This window comes from Drosophila miranda, chromosome XR, assembly GCF_003369915.1.
Source record: "Drosophila miranda strain MSH22 chromosome XR, D.miranda_PacBio2.1, whole genome shotgun sequence".
NCBI classification, from domain to species: domain Eukaryota; kingdom Metazoa; phylum Arthropoda; class Insecta; order Diptera; family Drosophilidae; genus Drosophila; species Drosophila miranda.
Window position 1 is genome coordinate 29061770 of NC_046674.1, and position 21936 is coordinate 29083705.

General features: G+C 46.1%; 1 protein-coding gene across 1 annotated transcript in view; it reads left to right on the top strand.

The window, feature by feature from the left end:
* LOC108152386 overlaps window positions 1–21936 on the top strand; it is an 85952-nt gene that overhangs the window by 42514 nt on the left and 21502 nt on the right. Inside the window, exon 3 of the mRNA XM_017281683.2 lies at window positions 5769–5844. The gene's annotated coding sequence lies outside the window, so the exon portion shown is untranslated. The remainder of the gene's footprint in view (window positions 1–5768; window positions 5845–21936) is intronic.

Sequence of the window (21936 nt, forward strand, 5' to 3'; positions counted from 1 at the left end):
TGCTTGGAATGAAACAAAGAATCACACTAATCACGTGAGGAGTACCGCTCTAGTTTTAGAAAAGGGTATTCAAGCTGTTGCTAAACAAAATAAAACCAGTAGCCGATCCAAAGGAAAAGAAAAAGAAGCAGCGCCAAACAATTAAGACTAAACGCTTTTATAACATCCAACAATTGGGATTTGTGGGGGAGATGGAAACTTCTTTCGACCCTGTGGCCCACACAGATTACAGGGAAACAGGGAGGGAGAGAGAAAACAGCCGGCGGAACGAGCGGAATGGGACACACCCATAGTAGGTCTTCAGATTAATGACACAGCGCAATTTTTACGATTGTTTGACCAAAGTTAAGCAAGAGATGCTGGATGCTGGATGCTCGGATGCTGCTGCTGGGCCTTTCCGCTGTTTCCTTGGGCCTTCATCGTGTGTTTCTCTTTCATGAAATTTATGAAATTTCACCTTTCGGCCGAGCAATTTGCTCCATTTACATTCTTTATTAGCAGCCGAAGTTTACCAAGAGGTTGCATGCCCCAAAAAAAGGATGGAGGCGCCACCACCACCTGTAATTTTGTGCCTCTCGGAAAAGTTTATGGAAAAGAATTTGTGGGGGCATCGTGTGGAAAGAAACACGAAAGAGACGACAGCGAAAGTTTTTTCTGGTTTTCTTTCTTCCTGGAATTATGGATTTGGGCGGGAGATGGTGGAATACTTTCGGAACAAAGTTTGTCAATCTTGAAGTCGTATTTCTTGAGAGAGAGGAATAGTCACTCTTACGAGCATGAGAATGGGAATAGGGATAGGAAGCAATGGACAATAGAGTAGGAAAATGTCCGTAAAGAGAACAAAAATGAGAGTGAAATGGAATGAAGATGAACAAGCAATTAATTGCAATGAAACAGGATGGAAAACAAATGGGGAATGGGGACAACATGTGAATGAAATGAGTACGGAACGCATGGAATGAATGCGGAAGAATACCAGTCAATGAAGGGGAATACTGGGAATGAAATAAAAGAAAATGTATCCGTGAAATGAATGGAATGAAATGAAGACAAATACACACAGATAATGAAAGGGAATCCAAAAATGAAAACCATTCCCATTGCATTACTTACTCTAAAAGGGAACAACGTGGCATTGGAAACAACTAAAAATTAAACGGAAGTGGAACATAGAAAGTTTAGTGGTGGATTCCTTCTTTATATTTCCCGTTTCCTCCAAATTTTTGCTCGTCGAATGACATCCCCTTGTCCCACCAATTGTGCCCCCTTTTTTCCCCTCTCCGTTGCTTAGACACTGCTGTATGCTGAGCGGGCACCCGCTCTCCCATCCCGCGGCACCCGTCCCATGGGGCGGACAGGGGAATTTAATAAATTCATCATCTTTCATTTAGTCAGCATCCCCCGTCCCCCGTCCCCCGTCCCGGCAGCCCTTCTCCCCGTCCGCGAACAAGTCTGTTACACTGTCCAACACAACACGAAGGAAATCTAGCATGAAGAATGGAAATCATAAAGGAACGAAACGAAACGAAAAAAAAAATCGCAGACAACGCAAAAGTTTCCCCGAAAAAAAGAGCGAGCGAGAAAAAAAGCAACAGAATCGTGACTGTCATTTCAACGAAGCGAAGTTATTTTTCATGACAAAGAGGAAAACTCCTTGCCCCTCCTTCGACTCATTTTCCTGCTCTTCCTTCCCCTTCGAATCATTCTGCAGCAGCAGAGGGGCAGCGGAGGAGCAGTGGGGAGGCAGGGATAGGAGGAATTCCAGCGTTAAAATACCTTTTACTGGCACATTACCAGGGCCCCCCACCCACCGAGCCATCGCTTTTCCTACACCGCTTTTCCCCTCACTTCCATCATCTCCTCTCCCAAAAAAAGTGCAGCTCTCGCAGTTGGCTTCGCTGCGTTTTTCATGAAATTATTACGACTTTCGGGGAAAATGGGGTCGTACAAAATGTCGTTACGTTGGCGAGGAACAACGTTATAACGTGTCTCCCCTTGCCCCTTGCCCCCTGCCGTTAGCCCCTTTAACCTTCCAGAGAGAGAGGAATCCAACGAGAGTGGGGAGAGAGCGACCTCTTCTCAATTTAGTTTATTGTTGAAAATCTCTTTATTTTATCTGCTCGGAAAATGTTTGGAAATTGGTTAAAGTTCGAAAGCGGAAGCATCGAATGCAAGCGAGAAACGAGACGAAAATTATTCGAAATATGTTCCAAATAAGGAATGATCTTCAAGGATGGGATGCCGTCTGGACCCGCCTTTTCCTGGCTCCACTTGGATATATTTTCTACTGACAGATTGATTCCTCTTTGATTCTCCTCGAAGAATGAGAGAGAAAGTGCTGCCCAACATTCTATATGCAAGAACCTCTTTTCGAATGTTTTTATACCCGATACTCAAAATGAGTATTGGGGTATATTAGATTTGTGGTAAAAGTGGATGTGTGTAACGTCCAGAAGGAATCGTTTCCGACCCCATAAAGTATATATATTCTTGATCAGCATCAATAGCCGAGTCGATTGAGCCATGTCCGTCTGTCCGTCCCTATTAGCGCCAAGTGCTCAAAGACTATAAGAGCTAGAGCAACGATGTTTGGGATCCAGACTTCTGTAATATGTCACTGCTACAAAAATATTTCAAAACTTCGCCCCGCCCACTTCCGCTCCCACAAAGGACGAAAATCTGTGGCATCCACAATTTTAAAGATATGAGAAAACCAAAAACGTAGAATTGTAGAGAATGACCATATCTTTAAGACTGCGGAATCTGAATTGGATCGTATCATTATTATAGCCAGCATCAAGAAAACAATTTCATTTTTTCTCGCCCTGTCTCTCTCTAACACACACGTAGCATACGCGGCTTTGCTTAGAGTAAAACATTAGCGCCTAGTTCTCAGAGACTACAAAAGCTAGAGCAACCAAATTTGGTATCCACACTCCTAATATATCGGACCGAGACGAGTTTGTTTCAAAATTTCGCCACACCCCCTTCCGCCCCCGCAAAGGACGAAAATCTGGGGATATTCAAAAATCTCAGAGACTATTAAGGCTAGAGTAACCAAATTTGGTATCTGCACTCCTGTTAGATCTTACTATAAAACGTGTATCTTAAAATTTCGCCCCACCCCCTTCCGCCCACACAAAGGACGAAAATCTGTTGCATCCACTATATTGCAGATTCGAGAAAACTAAAAACGCAGAATCATAGATAATGATCATATCTATCAGATTGCTGAATCTGGATCAGATCAGATCATTTTTATAGCCAATAGGAACAAATCAATTTGCAGTGGCTACGCAGCGCCCGACGTCACGCTCAGACTGATTTTCTGTCTCTCTCGCACGCACTCTTTGTCGTGTCGTTTAATATTAGCGGCGTCTGCCGGAGGAGAGCCATACTGACTTAGTATCGGGTATAACTGTAGAGTTGCGGTGTCCGCAGCAACTCACAACGTTCCCCCTCGTTTTCTTGTGGAAATTCGTATTCTCTCGATCATTTCATGCGTGAGAACGCAGCGACAAAGAGAGATTCCCACGCATTTAGGTTTCGTTTTTCGAATAAATGATCTTGACCTGATTTTAACATTTGATCGCCTCTCTGCTTTCCTCTTTTTGAAGACAAAAAAGAGTAACAGAATGATGATCCAGAAGGGGATCTCGGAATGGAGATGATGATTGGATCAGAGAGAGATTCGATCGTGATTTGAATGGGATCTTGAACTGATTTGATCGCCTGAAGAGACGCCACACCCAAAAAAGAGAAGTGTCTTGCAGAGTGATCTTGATCTCAAAGATCTCTCACATCGGAGAAAAGAAGAGTGCGAAGGGAGAGGGGGGAGAGAGACCAATCGTCACCGACTGACCCACTTGATCCCCTACCATGGTCTGGTGTGGTCTGGTCTGCCACGATATCGAGTCTGCTATTCAGACATTGTCTCTTCTGTCACTGGCCGTCTAGACGGTACGCATCTGACGGATTGTGTCTGCTTTTGGCCAGATGCTAGATCTTTGTCACACACTCGCGTAAAGATCGCATTAAAAGGCCGTAAAATACAAAAAAAGAAGCAGTACTTCCGCCTGTATATGGAGTGTATATGTATCTGTGTATCTTCGTTGCGACTCTCCTTTTTCGTGCTGTCTGCTTTCTCGACATGGCCATTGCTGGCCCATCATCATCATCGCATCAGCCATCGTCTGTGTCGTTGTCGCATGATGAAGGCCATCAAAAATCTAATAAGCGTGAAATAATTGACATTTAAGGCAAAGCGCACGCACATAGACAATGAATGGACCATCCTCTTGGCCCTTCTGCCCTTCGCCACTCTCCACTCGCCACTCTCCACTCTCCACTTCCCACGTCCCACTCCCTTCTACCGCTCTCCCTTCTGGCACTTCTCTGCGGTTTTTAGGCCACAAAGAGAGCGAGAGAATCATGACAGATGACCGCACGTACTTCGCGTATTTCACGTTTCCACGACACTGAAAACAGTCGACAAGATACACTCCACTTCACTCCTCATGAAAGATTGGGAACCCGAGACAGAAAAAAAAAACTTCTACGTTGTTGCAGGAGTGCGGAGGAGGAGTGGCAGTTCACGTAGCGGGGGAGGAGATCGGCCTTCGTTTCTGGGTCATGAACCACTCACTGAACAAAAATCCCAATGAAAATATTTTAAATAATGAGTTTTTTTTTGTCGAACAGAAAACGACATAGAAAGAGAAAGACCCCATACTTCCTCTTACGCCTGCGACACCTGTGTTTCGGCCATAAAGAGGCGTGACAGTCGGTACGACGTGTTGGCAAAACGGTGAGGGAAGAAAGAGATGATGGCAGACGAGGAGACAGAAGAGTAAGAGAAGGAAGGTCATCGGAAAGATGGGGAAATGTTTCTCAAGTGAGAAGATATCGCTGACAGGTAGTGATCGGAAGATATCTATGAAAGATAGGTATCTATAAAAATATATAGATACTATTAATGACATCTTAAGATACATCGATAGACAGGTGGGCAGATAAGTATCTAAAAAGAGATAGGAGACACTCACGCGGATGTACTTGTAAAGATAGAGGGATACTAAGATAGACAAGTGATTCTAAAGATAGATCTATCAGTAGCTGTAGAGGTTGATTAATATAGACATTGTCTATTGAGGTACTGAGTGATTGATAACGATAGAAAGACTTTCAAGGTCTTCAAGAATGCAATCAAAAGTGGAGTACAATCAATCAAAGTCCCCCACACGGGATTCACTGAAATTCATTCGAACTCTCACTCTGACTAATTTTCAGAGAATGCATTTTTATTTTTGTGCCTTCAGGGAGACACCTAATAGATATGTAGATACATGAAAGGCACAGGAACATAGAACGGGAAATTAGTTACCAAAACACAACGATATATTTCATGTGTATGTAATATGTATATGAAATGAATGTGGACTTTAGGAACAGGTTCGAATCTGTATCCGTGTCGATGGTCAAGCCGTTGAATGATTTTGGGAGTCTCATTTTCAGGTAGTTGCACTTTTCCTGATCTGAGTCATCTTCGAATTTGAGGGCTTGACAATGGGGACGCTATTTGTCCACAGCACCAATCAGCACTTACGGATGAGCGGGCTATTCACTATTTACTTTGTAGCAAAGCGGATGTAAATGCTCGACATTGTCTCTGTGAGTGGCAACCATCTGTATCTGTATCTGTATAATTTATCCATCATCTATCAATCGCATTGCTAAGCATTGGAATTTCTTATCTGTATATTTTGCAGGACCTAAAACAGAAGCTAAAACGTTGCAGCAGGCAACCAGGCCGCCGCCGCCCTTCCAATGTCCACAATTTAAATGGTGAGTGCGAAAATGGAGTGTGAAATGCATTTACTACCAAGAGAGAGAGAGAGAGAGAGAGAGAGAGGGAGAGAGGGAGAGAGGGAGAGCAGAGGCCTCACATCAGGCAAACAGAACTAAATTGCTTTCCCGCTCAGCGGGATATGTACGTAGGAGATACCCTATAGAATGGCGAGTGATGCTGATGGGGGGCTGGGTTTGGTCCCCGCCCAAAGCCAAAGCCTTTACCTTTTTAAACCAAAATGAATGTCTATAAAACGGGCCGCCCGCTGAGTGCAGGAGCAGAAGTGCTGGAGAAGGGGCAGTAAAATGCAAATAGATGCCGCATCCTACACTGTCTACGAAAAAATGTATCTCATGCTGACTGGCTGCAACGTCATCGGCAGCACAGAACAGCAGAGACATGAATGGGAATACCAGGGGAGGGCGGGGGGTATTGCTGGAAACGATGGCACATGCCACACGGCAGTTGACCAGCGGCCATGGAATGTGCGGCACAACCTCATCATCATCATTGCCATCGTCATCGTCATCGTCAGCGCTGTGGGGGCCTCATCTTTTGCCTCATTGTGAAAGCAACGGAAGGGGAATTATTGTATTTTCACCATTTAACAAGCAAATGACAACGCCCCTCCTCTTTGGGAAGCCTCTCGTCACGTGCGGCGAGAGGAGATGACACTTTTAAAGGGAGAAGAGTCTGCTTTGGGCTTGTGCAAAGGATCAAATATAAGTCACAGCAAGGAGTCTGTCTGCCACAGCAAGGAGCTGTCTTATTTCTTGCTGATTGAGTGAATTCAAGAAGAAGACAATCAAACTAAGAAGCAATGTTCGGGGTCACCATTTACCTTCCACAGGAAGGTTTGGGGTCACCACACGACGCAGCCGTGATCATGGTCACCGAAACGAGACTCTTTCAGCAATAGATAATCGGATATCGGGGACCGGGGCTACTGTTGAATGGAAAAGTATTCCAAGGGTATAAGATCGGGGTCACCATTATGAAAATACGAATTAAAAGCGGATGGAGAATGAATGGAGAATCGAGGACACCATATTCCCCTTCAAGAGAACTATTTAATTCCATTCGCTTATTCCATTTGAAGTCACTGCTCCTTCGCAGCGTCTGGACCCCCCGTTTATACCCCATCTCTTGGGTATCGGCTCCTTGGCCCCTTGGTCCAGAGCCATAACATTGACCAAATATTGCCACAAGTTGCCTGACGTCGCCCCATCGTTACATCGCTACATCCCTGCATCGCTGGCTGCCTCTCATTCTTCCTTGTGTCTTTTGTGATGAAAGAAAGCTGTGCAATTATTTGCACAACTAATAATTCACTTTAGTGTCTCGTTCAGAGGCAAATATTGAAGGAGCATACGATACAAAGAGCGTGGGAGCTGCGAGCACAGAAACAGACATTTGCAGTTGTCATTAACAAGGGGTTTGTCGATAGATAGATAGATAGAATCGAAGATAGACCCGAAGAAACAAAATAAAGAGGTAAACAGGGGATCGCATGCCTTGCTGTCATGCCTCAATGCTCGCGGTGGCCTCTGTCCCTCGCAAAATGTCAACAGAATGTCTGTCTGTCTAAGTAGCTTACGTTTTAGGTTTATTTTAGCGTAACTTTAATGCTTTTCGTACTTCTAATTTGGCCAACAATTCAGACGACGACGGAGCGTGGCCTTGAGAGCCTGAGGCTATGGGGCTATGGGGCTAAGGGGTCTCTAGCGATTGATTCCCACAATGACTCGAGCAAAACGACCGGCCTTTGTTTGCGAGCTAATTGCTGCTGCTTGAATCGAAGGTACGCGCATTTGTATCTGTAGTTGGAGTATTACGCCGGATGAAGATAGATAGATAGATCTGCGAAATATACTTGAAATGACAGCCAAAACCAAGTCCAAAGTCTCCTTCTTTTCGGGGGAGCCTGAACTTGACATTGGAGGGGCATGGGACCACACTCTTCGCTGCTGTCACTGTCACTGCTGCTGCTGTGGCGCGTCGCTTCCTAATTACTTCAATATCTGGAGCTTCAACTCTCGACTTCAACCGAAAGTTGTAGCAACGTCGCGTCGTTGGCGTCATTCACCTTCAAAATCATGTCGCGCCGCGTCGAGTCGCGTCTTGCCGTTTATTGAAGCGGAAAAACCAGTAATTAAATGTCTCTCTTTCTTTTCACTTTGTTCCCCTCCGAAAATCAGACAATTTTGCACGCGTCGTCGACTCCGCAGCACCAGAGTCGTCTCTGGCGTCCCTGGCGTCTCTGTCGTCTCTCTGTCACACAGTCACAGCCATTCGACCAATTTGTAATTGAAACTTTCATTTTCATTTACATTTACATTTTCTTTGGCCCCTTGATTCGTGGAAATACAGAGAAACAGAGAAACAGAGACAGAGATACAGCTAGCGGGAGAGCGAAGGAGAAGGAGAAAAAAAGACCTGACTTTGCCTCAGCGATGTTGCAACATGAATGGAGGTAACACCATGCCCGCCACTCCACTCCATCTTTTCATTTTGATACGTTTTATTGACACGATGAAAATCTGCGGCATTAGATGTAAATTTTCAAAGCGGCAATCATGTTGCAATTGTTGCAACAAAAGAGGCGACACAGCGAGCGAGCGGGGCAGAGACGAGTGCGTTTCCGTCACGAAACTGTAGAAAAATGTACGTGGAAATGGATGTGGAAATGGATGTGGAAGTCCCCCCACGTCAAACGATAGCACTTTGGATGGCCTTGGCTGTCGACTGTGGATTACATGCGATTTATGCCTCAATTCCAGGAAATGCAGAGGCTTATCTACGATTGATGGTTTATTCAGGAACAAAATCCTATGATAAGGCACCTCTAAAGTAAACCGAACCCCAACAGATCCAAAGCAAAGATACAATCCATCTGCTTTGGGTTTGGCTGTGAAAAATAACCTCATATTTGCATATAACTATCCGAAAAGCATACAAGATACGAGCCAAAGATACAATTCAACGTTTTCTTTTAGGCACAAGCAGGTGAAATGTTTGGCTATCCAAATATCCCCTACAAGATGCCTCTGAAACCTTTGCATTTCCCTCGAGGATTAATTTCTCCTGCAACAAATCATGAAATCTTAAGATAAAGTCCCTCGTATCTGTATCGGGCAATGTCCAAAGTAGCAAAAGATACAGCTCAACGTTTTCTTCGAGGCACAATGTGTCTAAAAACAAGGCTTCCATTGAATTATCTTCGAATGCAGACAGGATTAAAGGATTCCAAGATCAGGACTTCCGGACTGGCTTCCGCCCCCACCTAAGACTCTAATTTAAAAGACTTTTCATTTCGAATTCAATTTGTGCTTAAAAGTATCTCAAAGATACACAAAATGGCTAGAATATTCGCTGGAAGTGTGATTGCATGACACACTCTTTTGTGCTACTGTTCCGTTCCGTACGGTTCCGTTCTGTTCCCACGCTTGGGATTCCCATATCGAATCAGTCATTCGGTTGCATGTTGCTAAGGTTCTTTTGCGATGCCACATGCCCCACCCACTGCTCTTCCTCTCTGTGCTTAAGTGAGTTAAACAAATTGGTTTGAAACCCGATGACAGCTCCGTCACATTTGCTTCCGCTGCATTCGCTGTCGCCCGTTGGCGCCCCAGACGGAGGTGCAACCTGTGTGTGGCGTCGCGGCGTGGAGGGGTGTCTAATTAATGACATGCGATCCTAATGAATGGCAAGCTCCTCCGCCTCTGCTCCTCTTCAGCGCTGGCTTTTGTCTCCCTCTGTCGGCTGCAACCTGAGCGAATCAATGGCTTGGCTTAAACAAATGATGAAATACGATATTTGTCCTCGTCGAAAGGTACCGTTCTTTATACCCTTACCTCTGGAGGGGAATGCGCGCACTTGCCAGCGCTTCGAGAGGGTTCTCTTCGTGGAGGAACACGCCCACTGATGGGCGGAGAATCATAGCGTTTCGTTGTATCTTTTCGCTGGAAATATCATTATTTCTAAAGTTGTGCCTCGACAAAAACGTTGCTTAGCCTTGCCAAAGGACATCAGAGACGGATGCCTCGATAAAGGCGTTTTTTCGGAACGTTGTGCCTAGAGAAAAACGTTTCGTTCTATGTTTTTTTACTGCCTCGTGAGAGCAGTGGATCTTCGACACTTGGGAAACCCTTGTAACTTGTTCCTTGTGTTGCAAGGGAAACCCGAGACGCCTTCGCCGCTAACGGTGGTTGCAAGTGCCACAAAGTGCAACAAAGGAGAGAGAGAGAGAGAAACAGGTGCGAGAGTTGCTTGTGGGCTTTCGTGGGTGCGGATGGGGAGGGAGGCACACGATAATTTACGCATACGCCGCATAAGCCAACGAACGAATGAACGAATGAACGAACGACAGCCACAGCGACAGAAGCAGCAAAAAAAGATTGCCTGTAAATGAACAAAAAATAATTAAAAATGCATTTTTCATTAAGGCATTAAAATGCAAACACGACAGAGAGGGAAGGAGATGGAGAGATAGTGAGAGAGAGGGACAGAGCGAGAGCGGTGGAAACGGCCATTCATTTATTTCATTTATCGCACGGATTGCCCCCGTGGACTGCGGCCCGCCACTTCATTGATTACAATGCCAGAGTCGACTGTCGTTGGATGTCGTGATGTCGGCTGTTGGATGCCTAGAGATGGCCCCCAGAAGCAGCAGGAGGAGCAGTCGTGATTCCCAAAGGATCAGCCTCAGCCATGAACATACATACATATGTAGGGCTGAATTTTCTTTAGAAATAAAGGAATATCATCAGTGAGAGCCATCTATATTCCGGCATTGGTTCCTTCCACTCTCCTTATTGGAGGAGCATTTTTAGAGCAAAGAGAATGCATTGCTCCTTGCCGCCAACAGAACCCCAAGTCCCTATCCCTAAATTTTAATGTTTACTTCTGTGAAAAGGGCCAGGAATCAGGATATTCCCAAATGAAAGAGGAGGCGGGCTGGAAAGCCTTGTTTTGAGCGAAATAATTATCCAAATAAAGATGATTTCTACAGGGAAGAATATACAATATAAAAGGATTGGTAATCCATCGATGGATGGATGGATAAAAACCACAATCATCAGAATATTTCTTATATCAATAAATTTTACATTTTATTTTGTAGTTTATCGAATGCCAGAAACCTTCGCATTGAAGCTTAATAGCTTAGAGCTTAGCTTAGAGGAGCTCCCTGTCTATCGTACGCACTCCTATGGTTCTGCCTCTGGCGTGAGTGAATCTATCGTGAGTGACGGCGTGAGTCCCATCTCTATGCCGATGGAGGACTCTGCGCCTCTCTGGTAGGTGGCGTTTATGTCATTTTGAAATTATCATTAATGCTCGGTCGTTGCTTTTGCTCTGGATCTGGCTCTGGCTCTGGGATGGCCACAAGGGTCTGCAGGGGCACAGATATGACCACTTCATTTCGCAAACAAACAGCACCGACAGCGGCGGCAGAAGCGGCAGCGAGAACTGTTTGCTCTGAGGCTTTGGGGCAGCGGCAGAAGCAGCGGCAGCGGTGTATAAGAGGCTTGTGGCGTGGCGCGTGACGGTCATTGAAACAATGCGCGGAAAAACGCGTGTAATTAAAACAATAAAACGACTGTAGAGGCAGTGGGCAGGGGGCAGGGGTAAGCAGCAGCGACGAACAACAGGAAAAATGTTCAGTTAAGTTTTAATTTTCACAAGTGTGAAAAATACTATTGAAAAGGCCAGCCAAAAGGCCGCACAACGCGCTCGCGTTTTCAAAAGCCCGTGCTCTCACTCGCCAACGAGCCACTTCCGCCGGACGGACAGACGGACGGACGGACGGACTCGTGAAAAATTAAATGCGAATGTAAAAAAGAATTTCCAGGCCGCGGGGAGTCTGGCTTTTTGTTCTCGAAACGAAACGCAGCGAAACGAGTCGAAGGAATGGAAGAGCAAACGAAGGGATTGCCACCATTAGGGGGCCCCGAAACCCCCGAAGAATATCCAAAAATGAATGATCGAGTGGAGTCCTAGATGAAAATTGTTTTGCAATCGTTTGCCATTCCCTTTTTGCCCTCCGCAGCGCGGAGATCGTGTGGCATGTGCCCAAAATGTATTGTATCTTTGATTTTGCCACCAAAAAGTGAATGTCTCTTGTGGCATTTTCCTCTCTTTGGTTGTTGTTGGGTCGATGACTCGGGCGATTGTTTCTATAGCGAAAACGAAAGCGAAAATTGCGACCCAAAAACAAAGATTTTTCGGCAACTTTTGTGGCAAGTCACTCGCAGCCGTCGTGCCACTGCGATCCGCTTATGCAATGCACTCTTTTGTGGGCCCCTCCACTCCACTCCCCCCCCTCCGATCGAATGCCTGAATGGTACATAAATGTGTCACATAAGGGGCTTACATCGGAGTAGCTGTGGAATCGGAAGTGGAAATAAGTTTCCATTGCGGCAAAAGAGGAGAGGCTAATGTTGTGGGTATACCCTGGAATCGAGAGGCTATGATGAGCGGGAACACCAGTCGATTCGTGGGACTATGTCTTTGCAGATCCACTGAGGTGTTCTTCTGCTGTAAGGCCTCCATGGAGAACATTCCTTTGAAACCATTTCTATTCCGCCTTTCAGACCCTTTGGTCTTTCTTCAGGGTTCCGACTTTGGAGAGTATTACGGCCTGTGAAGGAAGGGAAGGCCCTTAGTGTATCCAAAAGTCGCACCACGTCTGCCTCGATGCACATCTAACGTTTCGAGGGTCTCTGCTCTCCTCGCCTCTCATCTCCTATCTGTTGTGTGTGTTTTTTAAGGTTGTGCGCTGTCAAAGTGCTGGCGAGTGAAGTAATCAGAGTAAACAGTCGAGTAAATAAATAAACTGATGAGCGGAGAGCAAACGAAATGAATCGAAACGAGAGACCCAGAAGAAATGCCAATCATGCGCGCTAATAACAGAAACAGAAACGGCAACAAAAAGATGTGGAAAGATGAGGAAGAAGAGCCCCATCGGATGATGATGGGGCAAGATGGTATATGAAAGATGGTAGATGATGGGGCAGGGGAAGGGGGGCATCAGAGCAGCAGCAGCCGCAGCAGAAATCAATTTAATGCAGTGCAATCAAAAGGGGATTGACGATTGAAGTGGCAGCAAAGTTGAAAGTGCGCTTGCAACGGCAAATACGAGTATCTCAAAGCTAAAGTTGTGCCACAGATTAGTTGCATAAATCAGAGACACACACACAGATACTGACATAACTCTTGGCTTGGGCAATCCACGACCACAGTGAGCACTGCTATGTGGGGAATAGATGGGTTCTTTGATGGGGGGTGACATTTTCTAGCCACAAATCGAAGAAAGTAAGGGGATATCTATCGAAATTTGTATGAAAATAGATGTCTAATAGAGCCCTTATACCTTGTGGCCCTGCGATGCCAAAAAAGACACTGATCGACACCGAAATAATGGGAGTAGGAAAAGTTTGATTGAGCGAAGATACTTCTGGGGACAAAAAGTCATAATTTCTGTGTATCTTTCGAGGCATTGGATCATCAAGAACCAATGCCCTCGTCCGTCTTCGGTCTTTGGGGAGTATTGTCTTGTTTAGTCTTGTTTTGGGGGCTTTGGCTGCTTTGTCATTTTTGCGGTGGGTCAACAACACATTCTTCCTGTCACTCTCCATTCTCTCCGCCGCGGTTGCGTCGATGGGAAAGTGACGGTCAAAGAGAGCGGATGGCCGGACCACAGGGCAGAGGTGTGCGAAAAGCTGTCATAAATTTGCATAAGCGCCTCATTATAGTGTGCCATTATACCCACCTGCCGCCTAAATGTTGTGTATACTCGTAGCTGCGTGTATCCCCCTTTTTGACTATTGGCCATCATCCAACACCTTCACTTTCCGCGCTTTTCGTGTGTGTGTGTTTTGCTTTCATCATTTGTTTTGTTCGCGGCATAAAAACTGAACAAATACACGAAATATTTGATAGACAAACATTCTGTGGGCCATATCCGGTGGGTCAAACGATGGGAATGGGAATCTCTCCTGGCCGCTGGCGCTGCCGCTGCCCTCCCCCTTTCCTCCTCTCATATGCAATCGAAACATAAATCATTGGCAAACATTCGGCTTGGGGCGTGTCCCCAGTCCCCAGTCCCAAGGCTATGACACTGCCCCGCCATTCAACGATTCGGCATTCGATTCGAACATTCAATTCGTTTGTCAGTGACTTTTGTGCGTGTGCCTCCCCGTCGCCGGCGTCTAATTGCGAGTCAATTAACAAAATACTAAACAAGACGATAGGAAAAAGATACGACCGCAAAGGCGAACGGGATACGAAGCACTCGATACCCTCTACGGTGGCATTCCAGGCCGAGAGGTGCTGCTGCATGACACATGGACACACTGGTTTCAACCGCGCTCCAGTCATCAGCCAATCGCTGGATCCTGGAGATAAAAGCAGGCCCACAGTCCGAGAAGCGTCCGAGTCATTGAAATAGCCATTCCATTCCTTCCTCCCAGGCGGTTCCAAGCAGAAGAGCAGACCTGCCGACCGAGGAGTGCTGCTGCAGGACGCACATACTCGTCAACAAAGAAATCCATTCGAAGGGATTTCGAGGGGTTTACTCGGATTCTCCGCGATCCACGGAGCTTTGCTGTTCTTTCCTGGATCCCTAAGGTCGCCACACGCCTCCTTCTGTCTGAAGTACCCCCACTTACAGGGTAGCAGTAAGTGGCAACAGCCGTCAAACGGCATTCCACAAAAACATTTCAATTTTAGAATTGTCTCTGGCGATACCCCCGCGTGATATTTATGGCGTGAAAGTTGCTCGACCTTTTGTCCCGTCTCTCTGTCTCTCTGTCTGTCTGTCCGGTCGAAAAACGTTTTGCGGAAATCAATGTGCGACATTTTTATTTGTGTTTTTATTGTGCCCCCGCGGTCGCTGGTCGCTGGTCGAAAATTAACAATTAATCGAATATAAATTAACACATTTATGCGTTGGCTGCCAATCGAATGAATGACTTCTTCTGCCTCTGCCTCTGCTGCTGCTGGATGGAGGGAGGGAGGGAGGCTGGTGTCAGGGGGGGGGGGGGGGGTCTCTGGTTCATCATTAACGATATGCTAATTCCTCCTCCGCTGCTGTTGCTGCTGCTGCTGCCTGTCGCTTCTGATTTATACGATGCTGATGCTGATGCCGATGCGTATGCGTGCTATGTGATCCGATCGAATACGATGACGGGCTTGAGCGAATCATCGCCACACCACCCCCCACCCCCCCTCCACCGTGAATTCCACTCAAAAGTGATTCTGTTGCGCCACGAACGAAACTTTATCTGAGTCATGGACCTGGTTTTTTTCTGGGAGTTTTTCAACAGATTTGTAGGCGTTGAATGTCGCTTGAAAATGGATTGGTTATTCCCCACGAAACGGAGAAACGGAGAAAATAACGAAGAGATTTGTGGCAGGAAAACAGAAATACTTTATACGATGGGTAGCAAAATAAATTCTGTAAAAATTCTGTCATTCAAAGTGGATGTCAGAGAAATAATCCTTTTGGATGGTATGAAGGACCCAAAAAGTGTCTTAATTATATATTATTATGTGTTAAACCGTACATTCGGTATGGTAGTATTACGGCCGTACATTAAGGGAATGGAAAATACTAAAATTTGAATTTGAATTAGTAAAATATATCTAGATCTGAGGAAGGTAAGGAGGCACCTAATTGTTTTCCAAATGAACGGAAAAAGTGCGCGGAAAAACTATTCTATGAACCGGCGAAATCGGGACATATTTAACTAGGACTTCCTCGAAGGGATGTCGTTTTCTGGATCTCAATAATTTCAATCGAGAAACAAAGGATCTCCTGAAATGGATTTCCCTGCCGCTGCTACATGCCACATCTTCTGGCTCCCGATTCCAATTGATTGACTATGGAAAATACACGAGGCACACACGGAGGGGAACAGGGGGCACATAATCAATGACGATGATGAATAAAACTGTTACGATATTTATATTTATTTATTTAACGAAACGCTGCAACGGCAATCGATGGATGGCGGAGGCACAGAAGACGATGAATACCGCGATTATTGTTACGCGCGAGTGTTACTCCTATTATTATTGTTATTTATGTCGAACTGGGGGACCATTGTGTGCGTTGCTCTCGAACTTTGGTCTCGGTCTATGGTTTTGAGTCTGGCTGTCGTCTGGAGGCGGAAACGGACAATTGAACACTGAACGCAGACCGAATGATAATTAAAACACTGTACAAGTAATTTCTTTATGAAGAGCAGAGCCACAGTCAAAGCCACAGACAGAGCCGGAGCGTCCGGTTGGGAGATTTACACAGCACAAAATGTGAACCCAAAAGATGCCGCCAATTGTGCAAGAAAGATACGAAGGGGGTCCCGTCCCCCATGATAAAGATCTTCCAATAGTGTACTGCGAGCCCCCAAGCAATCATCCTATCAGCTCTTGCGAGTCAGTTTTTCAATGAACGAACGCTAATCATCGATCATTCGAGAGATACATACATATAATCTTTGGTTTTGTCAGGGAACCAAATGCGTGAGCACTATCGTTGGAAAACCTCTTGACTTGGAGATCGTATTATCTGTTGGAATACATATCTACCTATCTGTCTCTTGCTCCATCTGCCAGATACTCAATCCATCTGTATCTATAAGGTGAAACTGCAATTTGTTGTTGAGTCGCGTTGCTTGTTGTTGGTTGTTGTTGAATGTTGTTGAACTTGTTACAGTTTCAAATTAACATTTTTATTGAGCAGAGCGGCGTGGAGGGGGGGAGGGGAGCCCCCTCCCTCCCTGGAAGCCAAAGCCAAACCGGATCGCATTTTTCTTACTTTCTTGTGGGGGCTAGCCCCTGTAAGTGTTTGCATCTGTATCTGTGTATCTATGGGAGTGGGACGCGTGCTGCAAAAATGTTGACCGGTGGCCATGTGCTGCCGCTGCCGCTGCCGTTGCCGCTGGAAGGCAACTCTTTGGAGCGAGAAACCGAATACCGAATACCGAAACCGGCTTGACACGTTGCCAAAGTCAGTTTGCTGCGTGTCTGTGTGTATCTTCGTATCTGTATCTGTGCTTGTGTGTGTGTGTTGTTTTTTCTATCAAATGCCGTTGTGTAGCGTTTTGCTGGCGACTTTTACAGCGCGTGAATCGCGCGTCTATTAAACTTGAACTTGTCGCAGCGATGCGTGGAGCCGCCAGCCCCTCCACCCCCCATTCGAGGCGGTGCCACAGGGGAGGGGGTGCACCACAGAGGCAACCACAGATCGGAGCTCTTGGACTGCCACTGACCCAATGGTCAGGCCGGCGCGCGGCTCTTCTCAGGTGTCCATTCGATGTGGATTCTCGTCTGATGGAAAACTTTAAAGTGCAGGGCGAAGGGTGACGGGGGCGGGCACGGACTTTATGGCTTCTCCTTGGGTGCTCCACGATCCGTCTCTTCCGTCCGCTCTGTGTCTTTTGGTCACAACGAAACTTTAAATGATTCGTTAGGGGCGAAAAGTTGGGGCCAGCAAGTGGATACACTCCGTACAGCACCCCTATTGGGGGGGGGGGGGGGGCCACTTGATTGGAGGGAAGTCCTAGGCACCAAATGATGCCCCATTGTTGCAGGGTAAACTTTGTTGTTCGGCAGGATCCCAGGATCAAATTCCCCCCTGCAAAGATGTGCGGGGGGGGGGGGGGCGGGGGTTTGGGAGGAGATTCTTTTAGCCAAAGAAGCCAATCACAGGAGTTGCCCCAGAACTTTCCTAATGAATGGAAATCAAAGCCACACAGCAGCAGCAGCCTTGAAGGATGATGTGTGTGTGGCACGACTGCTGTTCCTGCAACTCCGAAATGAAGTCAAATATTCACATGAATGATGATGCCTCAAGCCTCGGGGATGAGCAAACTTTTTGGCAAAGGTAAAATTTATGCATTTTATGATTCTTAATGCCGTTGCATGCCCCACATTTGGGGCCTCAATTTTGATGCGACGAAAAGAGGAACGAACTCGAATTTGGATTTGGATTTACGAGAGCGAAAGTTGTGTGACAATTTTTTGATTTTTGGTCAACGCTTTCGCATTTGAGAGACCAAATGAAGATCTGCTGCAGATCTCGCAGATCGCAGATCGCAGATCGCAGAAACCGGAGTCGAACCGATCGATGATCGATGCCAGTGCCAGTGCCAGTGCCAGTGCCAGAGACTTTCTCAGAGAGCGATGACCGAATCGCTTGGATTGATTCATGAATAGCATGCCTCATGGCTAATAAACGAACGAAACAAACAATCTGTGACAAATTATGGTTATGTGGCAATGGAATGCGATGCCATGCGATGCGATGCGATGCGATGCACAGCAAAACCCACACAGAAACTCGTCTCCTTCTGTGGAGCGCCCCTGCGGGATTTTCGTATTTATTGCAAATCTGTTCGGACAATCCACACACACACGCACACACAGATGTGGATTCTCGGGGTCGGCCCTCGAAAAGGGAAACTCATGAATTTTCAATTCTTTCATCTGTTTGTTCATTACGCAGAGTGTTTGCTGATGCCTGCTGCGTGGGTGGCAGCCAATGGAATTGGAATTGGAATTTGAACTGGCACTGGCACTGCCACTGGTACTGGAGTTTGTGGTTCCCCTGAAGGCAACCCACAAAATAAAGAAATATGCAATTAACTCTGGGAATGCTCGTAGCATCCTGGATTTGTGGTTGCAGTCGCCTAATTTCTCATCAAAATTCTTCTCTTTCAAATGAATTGCCAACTGGACCATTTTGACAGCTCTTTTGACCACTCGGAGGGGATATATTTAATTTTTCAAACAACAAAAAAATCATGTCTTGGGCATGGATACAATTGTCGAATCCAAAAGGAACATTGGAGCAGCATGCGACTAGCTGTGATTGTTGTCAATAGAATTATCACATCAGACTTAGCTAGAGGAGAGAGGGAGAGAGGAAACATGAGAGACAAGACGCAAAATTAGTGTTCGAAGCCGTCTCCAGAGTCGTCTCCCGGCCATTGTCGAAGAACTGAGGCACTATTTGTGACAAAATTATGTTTTCCAACACGCAAAACGCACCCAACCAGCCAGCGAAATTGGATCCAAGAAGTATAACAATCGATTATCTCATCAGCGCTGCCGCCGGCTAAAAAATTAAAGAACTAGTTCAAAGTTCCAGATAAAAACAGTGCCAGAAAGAACCCAGACAGTTGCAGGTTTTATAAGGAACTGGTTAAAGTTAAATGTATTATGATTCATATGCCTACAAGGAGCTATTTTCCATATATGTAAAAATGAACTAGTTCCAGCCACTAAAAGAACTAGTTCCATCGAAAAATCACCCTTTATTTGAAAATCTTTCCAATTTCCTGTATGAGCTACTGAAAATGTGAACTGTAGGAACTAGTTCCACCTATAAATCCATCATTCACACATTTTGAACACGTTTTTAGATTAAGTTCTCACACGAACTTTAGTTTCGAAGAACTAGTTCTAGTAACACCCTCAACCTGAACAAGTTTATCTAGCAATGGACGGCACATTTTGAACTAGTTCATAACGGCATATCTTTTAATTTTGAGCTGGAAATACATTCAATTCTATTCTCCATGGCAATGTGTCCCATATAAATAACTACTTCTAAGGCTGCGTTACAATTCCCTGTTGCAGTGTGAAAATAATTAAGAGAAAGTGGCAACTAGTTGCGGTTCACATACACCTCTGTGTGACTTGCTCTCTGGAGTGTGTTCCAATAAAAAGAAGCCCTTCATCCCTTCGGTTTTCCAATTAGGAGTATTTTTTGCTCGATTGATGTACTATATGTACCTCCATGGCTCAAGTCTTTCCACTCTTTTGTCTTTCGTTGGCAGAAATTAAGGAATTTCCCAAGCAAGTAATGGCCTCAAGTTCACCCTTAACCAGGTCCACCTCCAGTTCCAGTTCCAGTTCCACGGACACTGCCCACCTCCGCAGCACCTTTCGATGGCAGGGGGAGGGGCGTGTCCCATCAAATAATTTTAGTTGTTTGCCATCGCCATGCACACGCCCTTGTCGGATGCATTCGGCTGCACTCTAATTACATTTCCAGTGTGGCCAGGCGCACTTATCATCATCGTCAAGCAGCAAGAGAGGCAGCAGAAGAAGCGGAGAGGAACCTGACCAGAGGAGGACCCAGACCCAGACCCAGAGACAGAGTCGGACCCTCGGCTGTGCACTCAAGCGTAAGACTTCTTGTTTTCGAATTTGGCCCAAACCTTTTTGACCAAAACGCAGACAGCCAGAGAGGAATAGCCAAACGAAAGAAGAAAGAAAAAGAAAAGAAGCAAGGAGAAGATAGTAAAAAGAAGTGAATAGGTAATTGAACCAAGATGTAACCTTGAGGTGGGCACCCACCCGGCTCTTTCCTTTTTTGTTGCATCAATCTCGAAACATTTTCTAGAGGAGACTCTCTCTCTCTCTCTCTCTTTGGACGACACTTTTGGTAGAGGCAAATGAATATCGACCAGAGGTGAATGATGTTGCAAAGAGTCTTGAGACCCTGTGCCGTCTCCCGTCTCCCGTTGCTGTGCCTTGGTAAAAAATTCGCGCATCATTTGTCAAGAATTCGATTTAAGTTTTGTTTGCGATTGCAGCAACCAACAAAAAGTCCTCTTTCTGCAAGTTTTTCATCTTCTGTTGCAAGTTTTTCATCTTTATGTTGCAAGTTCTCCCTCAGTTTTGGAGAAGTCAAGGCCATTCGATTGGAATGATGACTAACTGTGCCATTCCCGCTGTTCCCACTGGGGAAACTGACTGGAAATGGAACACTCCAAGTGCTTTCGTGGGGTACTCGTAATATTGCCTCCGCCAAGTCCTGCAAGTTCTGCAAAGATGTTGTTTTTCTTGGGCTAATAGCTTGAATTAATTGCTGTTTATTGAAGAGGAAACAGCAGGAGGAAGCACCCTGAAGGAGTCCCGAATGCCGACACCTCTGGGCCATGAAAAAGTTAAAGCGAGCGAGCGAAAACTTTCATATTTCGAGGGGCTAATGAAGGCTAAAGCTGTCACACAGTCCTTTTGGGGGCGACGGAGCCCCTTTCACCCGTTTCCCATACCCTTTTTCAGAGGGTTTTCAGCGAGGGCTCTGGATGACGGGGGCACAGAAGGCTTTCTGGCTGTTCATTTGAACAGACGCCTAGACGAAGGGCATCTGACGGTCGTTGTGCTCTTCAAAGGGTCAGCACTTTCGCATTTTCGGGCCTTTTGCAATTGACCGCATAATAAATTCGTGGAGCACTTCCAGGAGAACGGCCGAGCGAGGGAACGAGCTCTGGAAGTGAAAGCCATTGCAGTTTAGTCCTTCCTCTCGTTGTCGTCAAGTTTTAATTTGTTTTAAAAACTTTTTGATTGTTTCTCTGTTGCTGTTGCAATTCCCCGCTGCTTCTGATGCTGCTTCTGTTGCTGCTTCTGCTGTGGTTGCTGACATGCAAATGCTTTGCTTAGCTGGAAGCCGGAGAGTCCTGTGCCACTGACACTGCTGCTGCTGCTGCTGCTGCTCTGGGCATTCATTTGCCAGTTGCTTGATTAAATTGTCTCCCGCCTTTGCCTGCATCCTGGCGTCTCCTGGCCTCTCCTGGCCTCTCCTGGCGTCCCCTGGCCTCTTCTTATTTAAAGTTTTTAATTTCATTTTATTGAGACTGGCCTGGCAGAGGAATAACAGCTTAAAGCTTTGTTTTGTCTTTTCCCATTTGGCAGGCTATCGCCGCCGCCGTTGCTTTTGTTTCTCCGCGTCACACTGCCACAGCCACTGCTGTTGCTGCCCCATTTGCTGCTGTCTTTCTGCTGCTGCTGCTGCTGCTGCTGCTGCTGCTGCTGCTGTCGTCGACAGCTTTCTGACCCTCACAAAGGCAACAATTTGCGGCAGGGAGCCACAAGGCAAGTGCCGATCAGGACAAGGAGTGGCAGCAGCTGTCATTACAATTTCCGCACACATTTCAAAGACAAGGCAGTCGGTCGCCTTTGTCGATGGAGGATGTTGCTGCTGCTGTATTACGTTGCGTTACCTGTGGCAGCAACAGCAGAAGAGCAACATCTCAAGGCAGTTGTGACAGCTGAGAGCTTGCAACGCTCCTCAC